This window comes from Glycine max, chromosome 3, assembly GCF_000004515.6.
Source record: "Glycine max cultivar Williams 82 chromosome 3, Glycine_max_v4.0, whole genome shotgun sequence".
Classification (NCBI taxonomy): Eukaryota; Viridiplantae; Streptophyta; class Magnoliopsida; order Fabales; family Fabaceae; genus Glycine; species Glycine max.
In genome coordinates, this window is record NC_016090.4 from 28,329,049 (window position 1) to 28,350,121 (window position 21,073).

The 21,073-nt window shown below is 31.1% G+C and overlaps 1 pseudogene; it reads left to right on the forward strand.

The window, feature by feature from the left end:
• The first annotated feature begins 10,513 nt into the window (after positions 1-10,513).
• On the forward strand, positions 10,514-14,362 carry LOC100800579 (cytochrome c oxidase assembly protein COX15-like; annotated as a pseudogene).
• Positions 14,363-21,073: the final 6,711 nt, after the last annotated feature.

Genomic DNA, 21,073 nt, shown 5'->3' on the forward strand with positions numbered 1-21,073 from the left:
TGATCTCATTAAGTAAAATCATAAGGTGACCAGTCAGGATCACTCTGTTTTGCAAGAATGCTCCAATCATATGGAATCAACATATACTTAAAGGAGCACTCAAATCGAGTGTATCTACCCTTAAGGCCTAGACTCCGAAAAATTCATTAGGGTCTCACCTTCCTAATTCATGTCCAACTTCTCATGAATAATACAATACTCACGACCTCACATTTGTTTTCAAACACATTTAATACATTAGACTACAATTTAACACCTCAGGTTCCTAACTTGGAACCCTACACTTTTCTTTTAACACCTCGCGCATTATGCTCCAATTTAACACCCCAGGTTCCTAAATTGGAATCCTACACTTTCGTTTTAACACCTCGCGCATAAACATTTTTCTCAAGGTAAACACCAGTCGGGTTATTGTATAATTCACAATTCACAACACAAGTAATTGTCATAGAAAGTATTAATCACATACTTATTCACAACTATATCTCATGTCCACAATTTAACAACTCACAATGTCACAATCCACCATCACATGTTTATGTGTATCTCACAAATTAACACATTCTCAACTTTGCATTTATACTCAATCTTAATAATAATGTTATAATCTCAAAGCAACATGTTATCTCATAATTCATCACATATTCAATTTATCACTTATACACAATTTCAATCACAATTTCATGATCCCAATATAACAATTTATCTCGCTAATCTAGTAAATCTTATCCAAAATACATACAAATTATACAAAAATGTTTCTCACAACATGGAGAGTAAAACCCCTCAAACAATTTCACATAATCACACATGAAGAATTACAATACAATAAACATCCCAAAATAAACTCAGTTTGATCCTCTAAAGATCCCTACACGTTTATTTTAACCCCAATTGCAATAAACACATCCCTTACCTCTAAACGGGCTCATGTGTGTAGTTTGGTAATGATAGCAGCGTCTCTAGTGGATCCCTAAGATTACTCAAATTTTTCCTCTGTTTGCTCAGTTGGATTTTCAAGCATTAGAGAGAATGAGAAGGGATTGAAACCTCGAGTTCACTGTCCACGTGTGATGAGGATTTCTCCATCCACAGACAATACTTTGCAAATCCCAACGGTGGAGATGTGTGGAAATTGATTTTGAACCTGGTGTCCAAATTTCATAACGATCCAATGGTTAACAAGTCCGAAATCATAATTTTGCTAGGATAGATTTGGGTGTATGTGGCAAAAATAAATAGCTACGTGCGAGAGACATTCCCCTCACCACAGACAATGTTTTGAAGATCTCAACGGTGGGTATGTGAGAAAAAAGAGAGTTTTGGAAAAGGAAGAAGGGAAAATGAAATTGAGAGGAAAATGAAGTAGAAACGTATCATCAATGTGAAAACTAACCTAACATGTCTCTATTTATAACTAGGATACTCAGGGCTTATTATTTACTCTATTTTTCTTCGTTTTATTATTTTATAAAAAAAACTTTATTTTACGACATATGTTTATTTTATTTACCTTAAAACTATTATAAAATCTTCATTATTTTCCTAAAGCTCTATTTATTTTTAAATAAAATTCTTTTTAATTTATTTTACGAAAAATAGGGTGTTACATTAGAGCTAGTAATGACCTTGTAAAACAAAGAATACTAGGTTTTAAAGCTTGGTGATAAGTTTTGTATGTAAGAGGCATAAAGTGACGGTGAATAATACTTATAATATGTTAAAGTTAGTGAAATGTAGCATTTTGTCAAGAACTGAAGGCAGCCTCAGTCGTTGAGACAAACCAGTATAAACTTTTGTGTCTTATAATCTTTTTTTTTTGTCTTCAACTGACCTAAGGTGCAATATTTTTTATTTATTGAAAAATACGTTCTATCTACAAAATCAATTTTCATTGTTTGATTCAATCTATTGTGAAAATACATTATCTATCTTTCAAAATCTCATTTCAGACAATAACTTTGTATTTGCGAAAAAGGGTTAGAAAATTTATAAAATCACTACCCTACCTCGCCTCTTATGATATTTGTCGCTACAATGTTTATCCAATTTTTTTTTATAAAAAAAACTTTACTTCAGGCGTTAACATGCTATAAAAAAAATTACTTAAGAAACTATTTTACTACTTTTAATAAAATAAATAAGGGATTGTTTTGTAACTTTTTAAAAAATTAAAGATCAAATTACAAAGATAAAGAACTAATCAAGTAATTTAACCTATATATAAAGAAGAATGATACAATAAGATAGGTAGACACATGGAAAAAATAAATAAGGCAACATTAGGAATGTACAATAGTATTTATATAAATAAGACTGCTAAAAGGCCTTTTTTTAAAAAAACTTTTTAGCAGTGATGTACATATTAAGAAATATGATGAACATCTAAACTGCAATGGATATTTTTAAATTTTCTAACGTGAACTTATATAAATGGCGCTATAGAAAATAATATAATGTCATTCAAGCCCATTAGTATCGAAAATCATGTTCACATAATGTTGCCATTACATGTATATCTCAGTTCTTTATTAACAAAGATGTATAACTTAATTGGTAGTAAACCTTTTAGCATCGTCTTGAATTTTTATGGATAAAAAAAAATACATAAAAAAATATCAATTTTTTTATTTATTTTTAAAGCTATTTTAAAAGTTAAACCTCAAAATAATTTATTTTTTTACATCACAAAATAAATAATTTAAAAATAAATTAAGTAGAAGATGTTGGGTATCTTCTTTTTTTTTTTTTTTTTTAGTTTTAAAGCTAGTTTTAAGATAAAAGATGTTGGGTAAATTAAAAACAAATATAAAAACAATTGATAAAATAAAATATTGATATAAATAAATAAAAAGCATTATGTCAAATTAGTTTCGTCAACATAAATTTATTTTAATAAAAATAAATAAAAGTATTTAATTACATGTTAATTTAAGAAAGTTATTGTTTTCAAAATGTTAAAATTATTTAAATAAATAAAAAATAGTTTTAAGGAATATTTTAAAATATCTTGTTCTATAAAATTGTAATTAAAAATTAATTATTAATTACCAAAAATAAAATATTTAAAATATTTATATTTTATTTAAATAATACTTTATAAGATAAAATAAGTTATATGAAAATGATTTTTTATAAGTAATCTAAAAATGTATTTTAATAAGTGATGTAACTCCATGCGGAGCTTGTAGGCCTTGGATCTTCTTCATCAATGAATTCCTTTGCTTCTTGAGGTTTGATTGCAACGGAATGGAGAAGGAGAAAGATGAATGGAGACCCCACTTCAAGTAGAAGATGAGTTTAGAAGAAGTTCACCACCATAGGAAGTCATGGATAAGAGCTTGAAGGTAGAAGATGAATGAAGGGAGAGGAAGAGAAGAGCACGAAATTTAGTGCCTCTAAAGAAGTTTGAACTTTGAAGTTTAATTCTCAAATGATCAAAGTTGAAAAAAATGCACACACATGACTTCTATTTATAGCCTAAGTGTCACACAAAATTGGAGGGAAATTTGAATTTCTATTCAAATTTCACTTGAATTTGAAATTGAATTTGTGGAGCCAAATTTTGGAGCCAAAATTTCACTAATTATGATCAGTGAATTTTAGCTATGCTTCAGCCCACTAATCCAAGATCAAGTCCAAGATTCTCCACTAAGTGTGCTTAGGTGTCATGAGGCATGTAAAGCATGAAGGACATGTACAAAGTGTGACTATATGATGTGGCAATGGGGTGTAGAAAGCAAATGCTCACCTCCCCCTCTAAAATTTAATTGGATTGGGCTTCGCCCAATTCAATTAAATTTATTTCCCAACACACACATCAAATATTCACTCAATGCATGTGAAATTACAAAATTACCCCTAATACAAAAACTAGTCTAGGTGCCTTAAAATACAAGGGCTGAAAAATCTTACATTTTAAGGGTACCCTACCTACATTATGGTGCCCTAAATACAAGACCCAAAAATAATGAAACCTTAATCTAATATGTACAAAGATAAGTGGGATCATACTTAGCCCATGGGCCCGAAATCTACCCTGAGGCTCATGAGAACCTTAGGGCCTTCTCTTGCATCTCTGGCCCAATCTACTTGGAGTTTTCTATCCAATGCCCTTGCAGAGTATGATTGCATCATTCCCTCCCCCTTGAAAAGGATTTGACCTCAAATCCCGAGGTTCCTGAAACTTTGAGGTTTTTTCCTCAACACCTGTAAAAAGAACAAAAACATATATATTAGTGGTGTTTGGTATCTTGAAGTAAGGTAAGGTCTGAAAACCCATTTCCTAGGCATCTTCCCATGGAGGAACATGGTTCCTCACCAACTCAATGAGTGGTGCTACAAGTATAGAAAAATATGGGACAAACCTTTTGTAAAAGTTTGTTAAGTCATTGAAGCCCAAAATTTCCCTTATACTTGGTGGAGTAGGCCACTCAAGAATGACCTTTATTCTCTTAGGGTCCATGGGAAGCCCTTGATCACTATTTAAAAAGTTAAGAAAAATAATGGAATAAAACATACCTTTTTCTTTATTTTCATGTTGATTATTCCTACAAAAATTACGACAAACCTAAGGTGTCCCATATGATATGAGCACCTAGGTTTGTATTGAAACAAAAAAATAAGAACAAACCTATCTAATGAGTCCCTGTGTACACAAATCATGAAGATGTTGGGTGCATGAGTGATTTTACAAAAGAGGGTTGCACCATTCAACACATTCATCATACCACCTATCATAGGGATTTGGTGTCTTATAATACCTATTTTGGGCACTAACAAAGCACAAGGATTTAAGCTCTTACAAACGAAACCCTCATCCAACAACTCTTTTACTTGAGGAATAACCTCAAGCTCAAGAGGTATGGCGGTGCTAAGGGATGTTTCCCTTGATAGGAGAAGGTAGAAAGATTGTTTAAGAAGGAGTGCTATTTTGATATCACATTTTGTTGCAAAATGATTTTCCTTTTTAACATTCTTCTTGGAGGAATCCTTTTCCTCTTTTTCCTTCCCCTTGGCCTTTGTAGACAAGGCCTTACTATCATTCGTTTTCTTTTGGTTTTCAAGTTTTCTTTTCTCATCCCTCTTATCTTTTATAGTTAGTTGATCTTTGGCCACCTGTGAAGGTGTTTGAGGATGCAACACAAATTTAGTGCCAAGATGGGTGAGGGTAACCTCATTAGTTAGGTCATTGTAAATGATCTTCCTATCAAATTTCCATGGTCTTCCTAAAAGAATATACCCTGCCTCTATGGGAACTATATCACAATTAACTTCATCCTTATATGGCCCAATGGAGAAAGGTACCTTCAATTGTTGGTTAACTATCATTTCCCCTTGCTCATTGAGCCATTGAAGTTTATAAGGTTTTGGGTGGGGAATGATAGTGAAGTTTAATTTGGAAACTAATCTTGTGCTACAACAATTGCAACAAGATCCACTATCCATAATGAGAGAACAAGTTTTATCTAAAATTTTGCATCTTGTATGAAAGATGTTCTCTCTTTGGGATTGAGATAGATCACAAGATTGACCTCCAAGGAGCCTTCTAACCATTAAGAGGTCACCTTCTTCATGGGGGTAGACTTCCTCACTACACTTTTCACCCCTTACTTCATCTTCACTTCCACTAGAGGAAGGGCAAGAAGTAGTCTCTTCTTGACTACTATAAATGTCTTGACCCCTCATTATTAGGGTTTTCTTTGTGGGCCATTGAGAGGCAATGTGACCTTTCCCAAGATATTTGAAGCATTTAATGTTGCTAGTCCTTTCTTAGGAACTAGTCTTAGGGGTGTATTTCCCTAAGGTATTACCCTTATCTTCCTTGGGTTTTGAAGGTACAGCCCCTAAAATTCCATGGGCTTGGTCCTTCCATGGATAAGAGTGAGAGCCATATGATTTTGAAGAAGGTTTTCTTTTAAGTTGTTGCTTTACTCTTAAGATCATTCCAATACTCTACTAGAGGATCCCCATGAATCATTCGTTTCCTAACAAGGGAAGTCCACCAATAGAGGGCATACCCTTGAAAGCTAAGGGTAGCCAATGAAACGTTTCTCTCTTCGCTAATATGATGGCAAGCAAAGAGTTATTCAACCTTCATTTCCCAATCTAAGTAAGCCTCAACATTATCTTTTCTATGGAAATATGGGAGGCAAATGTTAACCTCTTAAGGCCTTCTATCCTTTTCTCTTCTTTGGGAGTGATGTTTAGTATGTGAACTATGACGTCCTCTATAATAGTTTTTAAGTTCTTCACTTAAACTCTTGCAAAAGTCATGACTACTATAGGAGACATGTTTTTCTCTTTTCATTTCTTTCATTATTTTTCTTCTTTCTTCCTCTCTTATTTTCTCTCTTTCATCTTGACTTATTTCTTCCACTCTTTTTTTTTACCTTTTTCTTTTCTCTCTTATTTTTCTTTCCATAACTTAAGGGATCTCAACTCATCTAATATCTTATACAAGGGGTCCTTAGGAGTAGAACCCTCACCATTAACACTAGATGAAGAATGAAGACTCATGTTGGTTCATAAGTTGTGGTTCTTTCTTGGTGGGGGTTTGAAAACAAAAGGTAAAAGAAACTATGGTTGAAACTAGCCAAAATAAACACTAAAAGAGGTGTGAAAGATAAGGTAAAAACTAATTGGTAAAAGGCAAGCTATCTAGGCAGTTTGACAATGGAAGGTAAAGGAAATAAGTTATGAAAGTAAGCAAGAAATGCAAACTAGGCGGATCTTAAGAGTGTTTGGATGACCGCATTTAAGGTTCCCAACAAAACACTCACTATCCTAAGGGAAAATTGCCTAAAATTATTACACACAAATGGAAGTAGGGTGACCTATTGGAGGCTCCCAACTTACTTCCAATGAAAGGCCTTTTTGTTACAAAATTTGAAAGCAAAGCAAATTGTCAATTACAAAATTATGAAAAAAAAGTCTTCAATTGCGGTGGCTATTCTCTCTTTGGTGTTTCACTAAATTTGGAGTGCTTCTTAGTCCAATAGCTCTTAAGGTGGTTGGCCCCTTGCTTCTTGACTCAAATTCTTCAAGGGATGACACCAATCCTCCTTTCCAATTCCCTATATGACAACTCACAAACAAGGAAACAAGGAGGCAAGCAATAACCAAAGACCAAAAAATAAAATGAAAGCTAAACCAATAGAGTTTTAACATGACAAATTTTCAATGATTATTCAACAATTAAAGCAATGAAAAGCACATAAAAGCAAGCTAGGACTCAAATAGAAACTTAGAATGGCTTTAGAGTAGAGTAAAACAAAAAAACAAAAAAAAGACTCAAGAATCCTCTAGTTTTGGCACTTGTTTTCAAACTAATTTTCAATTGAAATTTCAGAACTAATATTGGTATAAAATAGGCACCAATTATAGAACAAATTTCGAGCCAAAACAACAAACACACTTTCCTTTCACTTTTTTTTCCTGTACACTGATTTTTCTGCCAACTTGTGTGATTTTTCTTATTTTTTCGTTTTATCCAAATCGCTTGGTTCTTTTTTTATAATTTTGTTCCAGATGGATAGAGAATTCAGTAAAAATTTCAGCTCAAAATTCATAGTAACCAATTCTCAGTAATGTTTACAAGTTCGTATGTTCAAGCTGCCAACACCAACAATTTCAACCTAGAAATTAAGAGTAGTGTTTATGTTGCTTAAGGCTTGGATAATTACAATTTGTGTTTGCTTATGCTTAAATGTCTTGAATAACACAATTCAAGAGAGCTTAAGACTTATTTGATTCACAAATACAGCCACAACTTAGCACCACAGCTCAACTTCATCATAGGCATCATGTAGGAAACTTATAACACACAAAAAAAAGTTCAACAACAAGACTACTTCTAGGAATTGATTTAGAACATGTTATGAACTAAATAACATGCATGAATTAGACTCAAAATTCAAAAGATAGGCTAAGAATGACAAGAATACATGAAAAAATATATCTAGAATTCAATCAACAAAATAAAAATTCAACACAAACTTAGAACATAATGTGACAATTATTATGACTAAACATGACTCTAAGACTACATGGATTAAGTGATTTACACTTAGATTTTTGTGTTTTTTTTTCTAATCAATATTTTGGAAGAAAATTTAGATCTAAAGGTTCAACACAAGAAGATTATGACTGAAAAAATGATAGAACCTAAAATCAACACAAAAACATGATTCAAGAGTAGATCTATAAAATTTGAACCATAGAAATGCAAGAACAAGTGTAGATCTAAGATTTAATCGGTTTATTTTATTGAATCTACTCTAAACAGAACCAAACCACAAGACAATTGAGGATATACATGGATAATAAGATGAAGAACAAGGAATTACAGTGAGTTGGCCGAACAAAAAGATAGAGAAAGCAAAAGAACATCACCTAGACGAAGATGCTCTTGATACCACATGATGTAGCTCCATGTGGAGCTTGTAGGCCTTGGATCTTCTTCATCAATGAATTCCTTTGCTTCTTGAGGTCTGATTGCAGTGGAATGGAGAAGGAGAAAGATGAATGGAGACGCTACTTCAAGTAAAAGATGAGTCTAGAAGAAGCTCACCACCATAGAAAGCCATGGATAAGAGCTTAAAGGTAGAAGAAGATGAATGAAGGGAGAGGAAGAAAAGAGCACGGAATTTAGTGCCTCTAAAGAAGTCTGAACTTTGAAGTTTAATTCTCAAATGATCAAAGTTGAAAAGAATGCACACACATGACCTTTATTTATAGTCTAAGTGTCACACAAAATTGGAGGGAAATTCGAATTTCTATTCAAATTTCACTTGAATTTGAAATTGAATTTGTGGAGCCAAAATTTGGAGCCAAAATTTAACTAATTATGATTAGTGAATTTTAGCTATGCTTCAGCCCACTAATCCAAGATCAAGTCCAAGATTCTCCACTAAGTGTGCTTAGGTGTCATGAGGCATGTAAAGCATGAAAGACATGCACAAAGTGTGACTATATGATGTGGCAATGGGGTGTAGCAAGCAAATGCTCACCTCCCCTTCTAAAATTTAATTGGATTGAGCTTCTCCCAATTCAATTAAATTTATTTCCCAACACACACATCAAATATTCACTCAATGCATGTGAAATTACAAAACTACCCCTAATACAAAAACTAGTCTAGGTGCCTTAAAATACAAGGGCTAAAAAAATCCAACATTTCAAGGGTACCTTACCTACATTATGGAGCCCTAAATACAAGGCCAAAAAATAATGAAACTTTAATCTATTATGTACAAAGATAAGTGGGTTCATACTTAGCCCATGAGCCCGAAATCTATCCTAAGGCACATGAGAACCCTATGGTCTTCTCTTACATCTCTGGCTCAATCTACTTGGAGTCTTCTATCCAATGTCCTTACGGGATAAGATTGCATCAATAAGTATATCGATGTATTGAAAAATTAAAAAACTAAACTATGAATTATTTTTTAAAAATATGAAATCCAAATTAAATTTAAAGAATAAATTTAAATTGACTTAAAAAACTAAACTATATATTTAAAAATATCAAAGTTTTATGTAACTATTATTACTCATTTTAGTAATGCCTTTTTTATTTAATACAATGAATACTTTTAAAAAATTGAAAATAGAAAAAAATATTTTAATTGATAAAAATTAATTTTTATTTGAAAATGTTTTATTATATTATATCACTACTACAAAAATGTTCTTTTACGATACATGACCAAAGACACTTCTATAAAACCGATATGATAAATTACGTTGTGGTATTTTTGCAAATTATCACAACTTTTCGAAGATGGTTTTATAAAAACCGTCTTTGAAACGTTTGTTCAAAGACAATTTTTGCTAAGACTGCCTTTGAAATAAGATACATAACATTAGTTTTATTAAAATTGTCGTGATATTGATTTCTTCTTCTTCTTGTTTTTTCTCACGACCAGACATCTACACTTTCATATTTTATGTGATATTGAGAGCTGCGGGAGTAGACTGGTGTAATCTTCGCATGCACATCACCCTCGGTGTGGCCCATGACGCTTTCAACACCTTCCTTAGCGAAACTAGATCTGACAAGCATGTTGTGCACATCATCTTCGTCGATCTTCCCACCATCTTTGATGAAGTTCGCTGCGACACCTACTATCAAATCTTCCACCCCAAACAACTCGTCTCTAGCAAGGAAGATGCCGCCAACAACTTTGCCAAAGGCCACAACACCGATTCCTCCCTCTCACATTCTCACTCAATTTCATTTTCTCTTACCTATTTTTTCAATTTCTTACCTAATTTTGATTTTCCCCAATTTCAGTTAGCAAAGAGATCGTAGATCCACGCTTGGATCACGTTCGAAAACTCAAAGACAACAGTGCTAGTCTCTAAGGCTTCCTCGTCTTCAATGTTGTTGACCATGGCATCAGTTTCGGTCTCAAATCTCTCTTATTAGAATGTCTCTTTGTCCACCCTGGTTAAACCCTAAACTCAAAGTTGCATTGCAGGAGCAGGAGAGAAAGAAAGAAGAAGAGATATGTTTGGGAGGGGAACGATGTGGTTAGTGTTAGGGCGCAAAAAGGAAGCATGTGGCGGAATTCACAAGCCAAGAGGAATGCCTTTCTCTTACTTTTATTCTTCAACACCTTTCAAATTCTTAACCCCTCCCATCTCCACCCATTGCTTTCATGTTTTTCGATCCCAACTAATCTCCAGGGTTACCTTACTATCTGATCTAGGCACTCTTCAATTTTCAATTTTTATCCCTTTTAAACTTGTATGATCTTATGAGGCCATGATATGGTCCTTTACTTTTTATATATTCACAACTACTCCCTGCCATTTTCTTGTTCTTTTTGAATCCTTCCTTGTCTTGGGGGATGCTATTATGCGAGTGTGAATGTTTAGTTAGTTATGAGGAAATGATGCTTTTATTTAGGGTCATTATGTTCATGTGCCATAAATGAGGAACTTTTCTAAGATGATTTCTGCTTAACAAAAGAAGGGATTGAAGCTACTAGTGAGTGGGGGTTCTCATGCTTAGAAATTGGTTGGAATATGGCTCTTTGGCAACGACACAGGTGTTCTGTGACACCCTCTACCCCTCACATATATACTAATAAGGAATAAAAAAATTCAAATATTAATTAAAAGTATTTTTAAAACATTTTTTTTAAACAAGTCTTTCAAAGGGGAAAAAGGCTCACATTCATTTTCTTCTACATCATATTCAAACTTGTCCAAATAAATAATAAAGTATTCTCGACTCAACAAGGTTGTCTAAGCTTCATACAATTAATATAGAACCTATATCCTAATGTCACATCCTATCAGAGCATTGTGTTCCCGTGTCCTCTAGCATGAGGTTCTTCATAGTCATCCACCTATTCATCTGCTCCCTCGAACACAAGTTCAAGATCATCATAGGATCCAAACACAACAACACAAAGGGAGTGAGTTATCACATTCCTAGCTAATAGAAAAACAAGACAATTAAATATACATATTATATAAATGAGATACCTCTTGCTTAAACATAGCTCACGTAACTTCACCACTTCATCATTCAAAATTCACTTTTCAATTATCAATCACATTACACAAGAATCCCACACTTCGATCAAGATATAATAACACATCAATTAGCAAACATATGCAATAGTTATGCTAAGACTCAATCCTATATGCAATATGGTACCATGTCAGTGAAAAACCACCCTGGGGCGCTTAGGAGTACATAACAAGACACACCACACAATGGGTTTGTCAGGTCACTCTCACTAAGTAAGATCATAGGGAGACCAGTCAGGGTCACGATGTTTTGCGAGAATGCTCCAACCTTATGGGATCAACATAGGCTTAAAGGAGCACTCAAATCCGGTGACCCCTAAGGCCTACACTCCGAAGAGTCCGTCAGGGCCTCTCCCTCCTGATTCAGGTCCAACCCCTAAAATAATTTTTTTTACATGCAGACACTGCTCATGAATTATACAATACCCACGACCTTACACTCGTGTTTTAAACACGTTCAACACAATTGCGCTACGATTTAACACTGGTTCCTAAATAGGAAGCCTACATTTTCTCTTTAACACTGAGCATCAACGCTTTTCTCAATATAACACTGGTCGGGTTATTGTACAATTCATAGCTTACAACACAAGTAATTTCACATCAAGTGTTAACTACACACTTATCCACAACTATAACTCATTCACAATTTCACATCTCATAGTATCACAATTCACCATCACATGTTTACACGTATCTCACAAATTAACACATGTTGAACTTTACACTTATACTCAATCTCAATAACAATATTATAATCTCAAAGCAACATGTTCTTCTACAATTCATCACATACTCACAATTTGAATCATCATTTCATATCCTCAATATAACAATTTATATAAAAGACTATCACAACATTAGGACTAAAACCCCTTAAATAATATTACACAATTATATCAAAATCATAGGTCGAAATATACAAATATCAAGAGCACAATTTATCAAGAAATTTTCATTAGGACATCAATATTTTATTTATAATCATAAAGGAAAAATTGCAATTTAATAAACATCTCAAAATAAAACCTCAATTTAATCTTCTAAGGATCCCTACACATGTTCTCACTAATCCCCAACTGTGAATAACTCATCCCTTACCTATGAGCGGACTCACGTGTCTTCAGCCAGCGATAGCAACATCTCTAGCGGTTCCCTGAAATTCTTTCACTTATTCATCCGACTGCTCCGATAGAATTCCCAAACGTCAGAGAGACGGAGAAGAGATTGAAATCTTCACTTGTACTGTCTTCATGCGATTCCTTTTTCTCCCTCCACCACAATTATCTCGCAAATCCCAACGGTGGAAGCGTGCGGAATTGAATTTCGAACACAATATCCAAATTGCATGAAAATCCAACGGTTAACGTAACCGGGATCGTAGTTTTAACGAGACAATTTTGGATTTCTGCGGGAAATTAAAATGCTACAATGCGAAGGGTTTTCCTCTAAGCTCAGATATAATTTTGAAATTCCCAACGGTGAGAATGTTTGGTATTGGGTTTTGAACATGATACTCAAATTTCAGGACGATCCAACGGTGAATGATTTTGAGATCGTCGTTTTTCTGAGACAGGTTTTGTGGGCTGCGGGAAAAAGAAAGGGTTTTGAGAGTAAAAGGGGAAAAACGAAAATAAGGCCAAAAAGGAGGCAGCTGACTTAACATAACTATTTATACCTAGGATACTCAGTCTATTATTTGCTCTATATTTATTTATTTATTTATTTTTTACTAAAAAGCTTTTTAAATTTATTTACGAAATATTAGGATGTTACATGTTCAACATGGTGGTGCTCAGGGGTTTAACAAGACTCTCCTGATCTAGTCTTTTAATGACTATTTGGAAATTCATCGATACTCTTCCTCTTTTATCAAATGAAGAATGGTTGCAAAAGTTTGACAAAAATAAGCAATCACCCGAGTACACGCGGTAAATTGCAAACATTTTCTATAGCTTATCACCTTTAAATGCATTTCATGTACACTTTTTATTTTCCATTAACTTATGAAATGCATCAAGGGACTCATTTTTTTTATGAGAGAAAAAGATACAAATTCCTAAACACATGTAAATAAGTCCTCTTGAACTTGACTAACTAATTGCTAATGTTAAAATGAAACGATGGAACTTAGATAATTAAAAATAAAGGAATGGTGGAGAATAATTGATCGAATAGATCAATTTTTAAAATTAGCCTTCTATAACTTTTCCAATGGACAAGCTTGTTTTATCTTTCAAGTTCTAATTACAATATACATTTTTTTAATATTTGTTACGTGAAAAACAAGGGATTAATTAACAAGAAGTGATTCGACACTTGACACTCATTCTGAAAGAGCTTATTAGTTCTTATGAATGTTATGATGATAATTATTTTTGCCCTTGTTGCAGTGTTAACAAAGGCATGAAGATTGAAGAATTCAAATTCATATATTGGATGAAATATGCACATTGTATGTGGGGAAGGGCACTAGGAGTTATGTTTTCTTTGCCATATTCATATTTTCTTCATACGGGGTATATTACCTTGAGATTGGGATTGAGACTCTTTGCTTTGTTTGCCCTAGCTAAGTGTTGGGCAGGGTCTCATCGGTTAATGGATGGTCAAAAGTGGTTTAGAGGTTGGAACATAAATAAAATAAATTTCTCTTTTTATTTGAAGTTAAATTGACTTGCCCTGACAGATTCTAATAACATTTTCTGTCTTTAGTTGTTTCATGATTAACATTTGGTCTAAACTGTAGGTATCCCTTAGGGGAAACAATTTTGTTCGAGTTAGAGGACTTAGCATTCGCAATGTGAAAGTGATATGACTAACATTCTCAGTGAATATATTTAACCATTGAAGGAAATATTGTATTTGGATTGTCTTAGGCTTATAGTCATTTATGTATTTGATTCTAATATTTTTTGTCAGTATAATTTTCCTCTTTTATGATTTTGACCCCTATACTTTTAAAGTTTGGTTTTTAGTGTCATAACATTATTTATTTATTGCCATATATACTATTGAATTGGTTTCCTATACAATTAAAACTTGCTATAATATGACTATAGACCTTTCTGTAAAACAAAATAAACAAAAATAAACAACATCAGTTTCTAGGAAACCGTCTTAGAAATGACACATTCTAAGATTATTTTTTTTTGGAAAAAAACCTTCCTAAGAAGATTTTCTAAAAAATCATCTTTAAATCTTCAAATTTTTAACAATTTTAAAATAAAAAATAATATATTCAAATACAGTTTCTTAGAAAATCAATGTAGAAACTGAGATTTTAAGACGGTTTAAAAACCATTGTAAAAAATGTTGACTTTTCACAATGGAAAATTCAAAGACGATTCATAGCCGTCATGGAAAGCATAAAACAACCGTCTTTGAATACCTTTTTGTGGTAGTGCAATATTAACTTAAAAAATTAAGAATTAATTCCACATGATAAAATATTTAAAACATTATATATTATGTATTCTTTAATATTTTTCAACGATAGTTTTAGAAAATAAAATAAATATTTAATTGCATTAATTTATCTTTTAAAAAATTATTCAATGTAATGAAAACTAAAAAAATAAAAATATATATTTTTAATTCTTTAATATAAATATTTTAAAACAAATTAAGAGCACACGATAAATAATTTTAAAAAAACAAACTAAAATAATTAGAAGGGTAAAATATGCAAACATTAAATATGAAGTATAAACATGCTCAATAAGTTATTGCAAACATCTTCTATTGAGATTTTTTTTTAGAAAAATCATTTGCAACTATGGAGTCAACAAACTCCCTAATTCATCCAATTCTTATATTTCTTTTGGTGTGCAAATAAATAATTCTCCCTTAGACTTAATTAGTATAGCAATAGTGAATGTACTTTATCTAATTTAGTTTATATAAATAAGGTGTTCTTCCATAATAATAACAATAATAAATCATGGTAAATTAAATTATTATGCATTAATTCTTTTGTCCCACAATATATATAATTAAACTAGGGTTTTCATGCAAACAAAAGTAACCATTTTACATAGGAACATGAAACCGAAAAGGGTCAAGTTTCAATAAGTTATTTATTTGCAAAACATCATATGTAATTTGCATCAAGTTAAAACGACTGCTCCAATCCTATCATATAAAGCTCTTTTGAAGCCTCAGTTCATTTACGCCAAATCATCCAAAATGGATTCTATGGTAGCAAAGTCTTCTTCCTGTTGAAGCAAGAAAAAAGAAGGAATAGAAATCAATAAATAAACAAAAAAATATGTGTCCTAACATGTTTGTAAGTAAAAGAGTAAACTAAGTTATGGTTCAAAGCTAATAAAAAGGAGTTATTTCACATGTTATTGTAGGTCAAATACATTTGTAAATAATACAATGTTATAAAGTTACTTTATATGTAAATCATATTTTTTAAATTTACATTTTTATGTCTACCAACTTATTCAAATATTACATTGAGTATGAAATTTATGTTAAATTGGATATGACTACTATGCAACATAATTTTTAAATTAGCAACTCTTAAGGTTTCATCATCTCCTTCTAATCTTTTTCATGTGTTTAAATTGAAGGGTTAACCTAAAGAGGTAGAAGAGAACTACCTTTTCATAGAGAAGTAATCAAGATGAAAAAAAAAGTCACATAAATAAATCTTTCAAAATGAATATAAAAAGTTGAAATTTTACATACCAAACTTGTCTCATTAAGGAGTGGGTCAAATAGCGGAACGTAATCATGACTTTGGTTCAAATTAGCATGGCTATCTGAATTGACTGGTTCTTCATGCTAATAGAAAAAAAAACATCAAATTTATGTGAAAAAGAAAAAACTATATATATATATATATATATATCACTTAAGTTAAAGTTAGTTAGAGAATCTCGCTAATGCTTAATGAATGAATTACTTTAGGAGTTGTACCAATATACCTTCACACTTTTTATTATTGATTAAATTTACTAATAATGGGTGATCCTTTCAATAAATTTTAGTCGACAAAAATAAATGTGGTATCAAATATGTTGCTAACATTTTTCATTAAACTATTAGAAATTATAAAGAAATACAAACAATAAAATACAAATCATGGGGGACCAAACCAATAAAGACTACCTATAGGTAGGAAGACCTAAATTATTACCCCATGATTTCTTGTTATCTTTTCTTCTTTTTTTGGTAATATATATATATATATATATATATATATATATATATATATATATGCAAAATAAAAACAAAATACTAAATCTCAAGAACAATAAAATATCTCAATCAATTAGGAAAGAAAATTATGTGTACTTGCTCATAATAAAAGGTAAACTTTATTGTGATCATAAAAAATATTGTTATATATCTTTTTTATAAGGAGAAAATATTTACATACATTTGGTTCTTTTAAAAGCTAATGGAAATAAACAAACTCTCATGTACCCAAAAGAATTATATTAACCCCCAATTGCTTGTCAAATAACATTAAAATTGGGCTAAGTAAACAATATTTGGATTGTTCTATTGCTAAAAATTATCACCAATGATTGAATTTATGTAATAATATTTTGACAATCAAATCAATGTTTTAAAAATCTTTCACTAAACCTATGTGTTCATGCTCTTACCAAAGAACAACTAGTATGTTAATTAATTATTGAAAATCTCATTATATACATATAAAAATATATATATTACCATTAGTGTAAATCACTATTTTGTTTAAATGATAACTTTTCTTAAATATAGGGAAGCAGAAAAGGTAAATAGTTTGAAATTTTTCCTTTCATGGTAAAAAACACTTACATAATTATTCTTTGATGTGTTGATACCAATAATAAGCAATCCAAGTTAAAAGAAATAAATTTGGAACTCAAATCTTATAGTCCTATTATTTCCACACTCATGAGAAGACTGTGAATCACAATTCATATCGACATTTGAATGAGAAATTTGATGGCATCTGTTAAATTTTAAGGGTTTTGATATTGTTATTGAGAAACTCTTTTCCTCCTTCCTCTTTCTTTATTTTTCTTTATTAGTGTGTTTATTTTCATCTAACTATTGACATAAAAAATCAATCATACTCAAATTATTAAATTTCTCAAAGTATACTACATCAACTCTCCATTTGAATTACTAAAACTAAACATATAGGGAAGACAAAACTATCATAACAACTAGAGAAGTTATTTTACATACCTGCATGTGGAAGTTGTTAAGAATGTCTTCCATTGAGAAAGGATCATCAATTTCTTTGAAATGGAACCCATCAAATGTTCCTTGAGAAGCAAAATTATTGTCCATAGTTGCAAAAGTTTGATGATATCCTTGATTATAAATCTGGTGGTGTTGCCGGGGTTGAAATAAGTTTCCTCCCATAATATTTTCAACATTGTTAATGTCTTCCATTGATGTTGGCAAAGTTTGATCTCTGCTATAAACCTCACCAACAATAGACCCTAAAGAACTTGGTTCCAACAACCCTACAACATTGGAACTTGATGCTTGGCCTGATCTAAGTATTTCAGAAGGGCTACATAGGAGATTTTGTGATGGCTCATTGCATTGCACTAAATTTGAAGAACTTAATGCATCATTAGCATTAGCATTTAGTTTGTTATTGTTGTACTTGTCAAGGTTACTCAACAAAATGGATAGTTTGGATTTTAAGTGAGATATATATATTTCATCGGACTCTAAATGTCTCAAACTTTTACGTTTACTATGCTTTATTGTTTTTTCCAAATAATGTCTAATGTGGTTAAACACTAGTGACCAGTGTATTGATGCCTTCTTAGTAAAAGAGATATCATTGTCTTCATTTGCTTTCTTTATTATCGCAACAAATATTCTTTCAACCTGCCTTAAATAATGCTTATATTTCTGCAAAATTCATATAATAATGCTACAATTACTCACAATATTGAATACAAAATGAACATAAGATAACATATAAGATAACAACAATAGTTAATAATGAATTCTTCAATTCATGTTCTTTTTATATTGCAAAATATTATAATGAACCTGGCTTGTAATAATTTTCTAACCAATATGTATGAAATTGCAGTATTTTGACCATGAACTTAATTATAAAAAAATACATCATGTGAAAAGTATTAACAAAAGAATGTATATGTTATTAATTTTCTTGAATAATGCATATAATTTATATGTTATTGGTACATATTTAAGTTAACAAAAAATTAATAATGTTTAAATTTTCAGACTTACATGGAAAATCTGGAAATCCTAAATTAGATAATTGATATGCAATGTACATGTTATGTAAAATGTTGAAATTGTCAAACATCTCATTAGTTAATTATATTTTTTTGCGATCAAAGTAGTATTATTTTGAATAATTTTCCAATTCATTTAAGCAAGGAAAACTTATATTTTGAATATAATGTTAAGAATACAAAATGATTACTTAATACCAATTGAATTTGGGTGTATGTGTTTATGTAAGTAAATTTAAATTTCTCATTTGAGATAAAAAATTATTAACAAAAAATAAGCATTTTGAAGTCTATGATGCATTGCATGGAATTGTGCAATTTTATAAGACAAGTTTAGTCAAAGCCAAAAAATCTCCTTCATTGAACATGTGTTGAGGTAAAAGAATCCACAAACAAACACTTAGTAGTTGCCATGAAAGTAACAAACCTGCAGATGACTTGCCACATTTCTCCTTTTTAACCCTTCAACATTCATGACTTGAACAATTTTTGTTGGAATTACATCTAATTGAAACAAAAATTGAGACTAAAGTAAGTAATTAATCAATTTATAAGAGTTACATATATATATATATATATATATATATATATATATATATATATATAATGCACAAGAATAAGTCATTATAGCTAACATTCAAATTCATGAAACAAGATTTAGAGAACAATTTATGACTCTAATTTTGACAGGGTCAAAGTTTTTGGAGTGTGTAATAGCCACATGAAGACAATTGTGGCTTCATTAGTCGCATTTGTTACTAATTTCTCACAATACCATGAAATGTGATAAAGGAAAATAAAACCTTGCATTGCAATGAAGTAAAAAAAATAATAGAAAACAAAAAACTACAAAACATACTCTTTGGGCCAAGAATATTAATGGCTTCCTCAAATCGATATCGAAGGTCTTTTGTCCAAACAAATTTGGTATTCTTAGAGGTAGTAGGTTCATCCTCGTTCACAGTATTCATCGATAAATGTTCCTTGCCATCATTGTTTTTCTCATCCCTATTATCTTCTTTTGAAAATGATGCACAACACAATTCTTTGTGATCTTCAATGATATCTCCAACTACTTTTGTCATAGTTGGCATCTTACCTTTCATTACAACTACTGCAAATTGCCAAATACCTATGAAATCTTCTGCTTTTATTGGTTTAAAGATATAGCGCATTACACCAGACATTAAAGCTTTTTCTTGGGTTTCTTCACTTTTGTCAACTGAAATCACTGGATGAGTAAGATATTGTTAATAGAAAATATCTACATAAATTATTTATGTTTCAAACTATTAACAAAACTAGAGTTGAAAAAAATGACTCAACATATGAGCAAAGACTCTCCTCAAAATAGTTTTTCATATGCATAAATTTCAAAATTCAACCCAAGACTGCATACTTGAGATAGAGGTCCCTTCTACAAAGAGCAACATGTTAAGTAGTTGAAATTTTGATTTATTTTGAACAAAGTAATATTCAAATGATATAATTTTGGTTTCGATACAAGCTAGAGAAATATAAAGAGGGTTGAAAACATATAAAATTAAAAGTCATATCTTTTTTTTTTTCAAACCTTTATATATATAACAATATTACTAGTTACTGGATAACATTAAAAGTCAAATATTTTAGAATGCATCTTACTTATGACTGGTATTGCAAATTCTTCATCGATGATTTGTTTTAGTTTGAATCCATCAAGATCTGACATATGAACTTCCATTATAATGAGATGAAAATGTCCTTGATTTTTATGAAGTTGGTCCAAAGCAAGTAAGGAATTTGTGGTACCTACAGCTGAAATACCAAGTATTAAGTAAGGATAATTATAAACATACATTCTCTCTTTTTTAGTGAGAATAATAATTAATTTTTATGAATAGTTATATCCATACACACATTTCTCTATGATTTCATTTTTTACCTTTTTGTTCTTCTTAGATCATCCTATCTCTTTTTTAAAAAAAGTTCACCCTATCTTTTCAATCACATTTCTCTCTCTCTCTCTCTCTCTCTCTCTCTCTCTCTCTCTATATATATATATATATATATATATATATATATATATATATATATATATATATATATATATATATATATTTTCTTTTTCTTCTTATCTCTTTCTTCCACCCCAATCACTTTAAAATGGGGTGGACATCTACCATTTTCATTAATTAATTATTTTGCAAAAATATAGGTATATATATTTTCCATTACATTGGATCCACTAGATAGTTAATTTGTTGCAATATCAGATGAAATAATTTGCCCAAATACTGAGAAAGAAG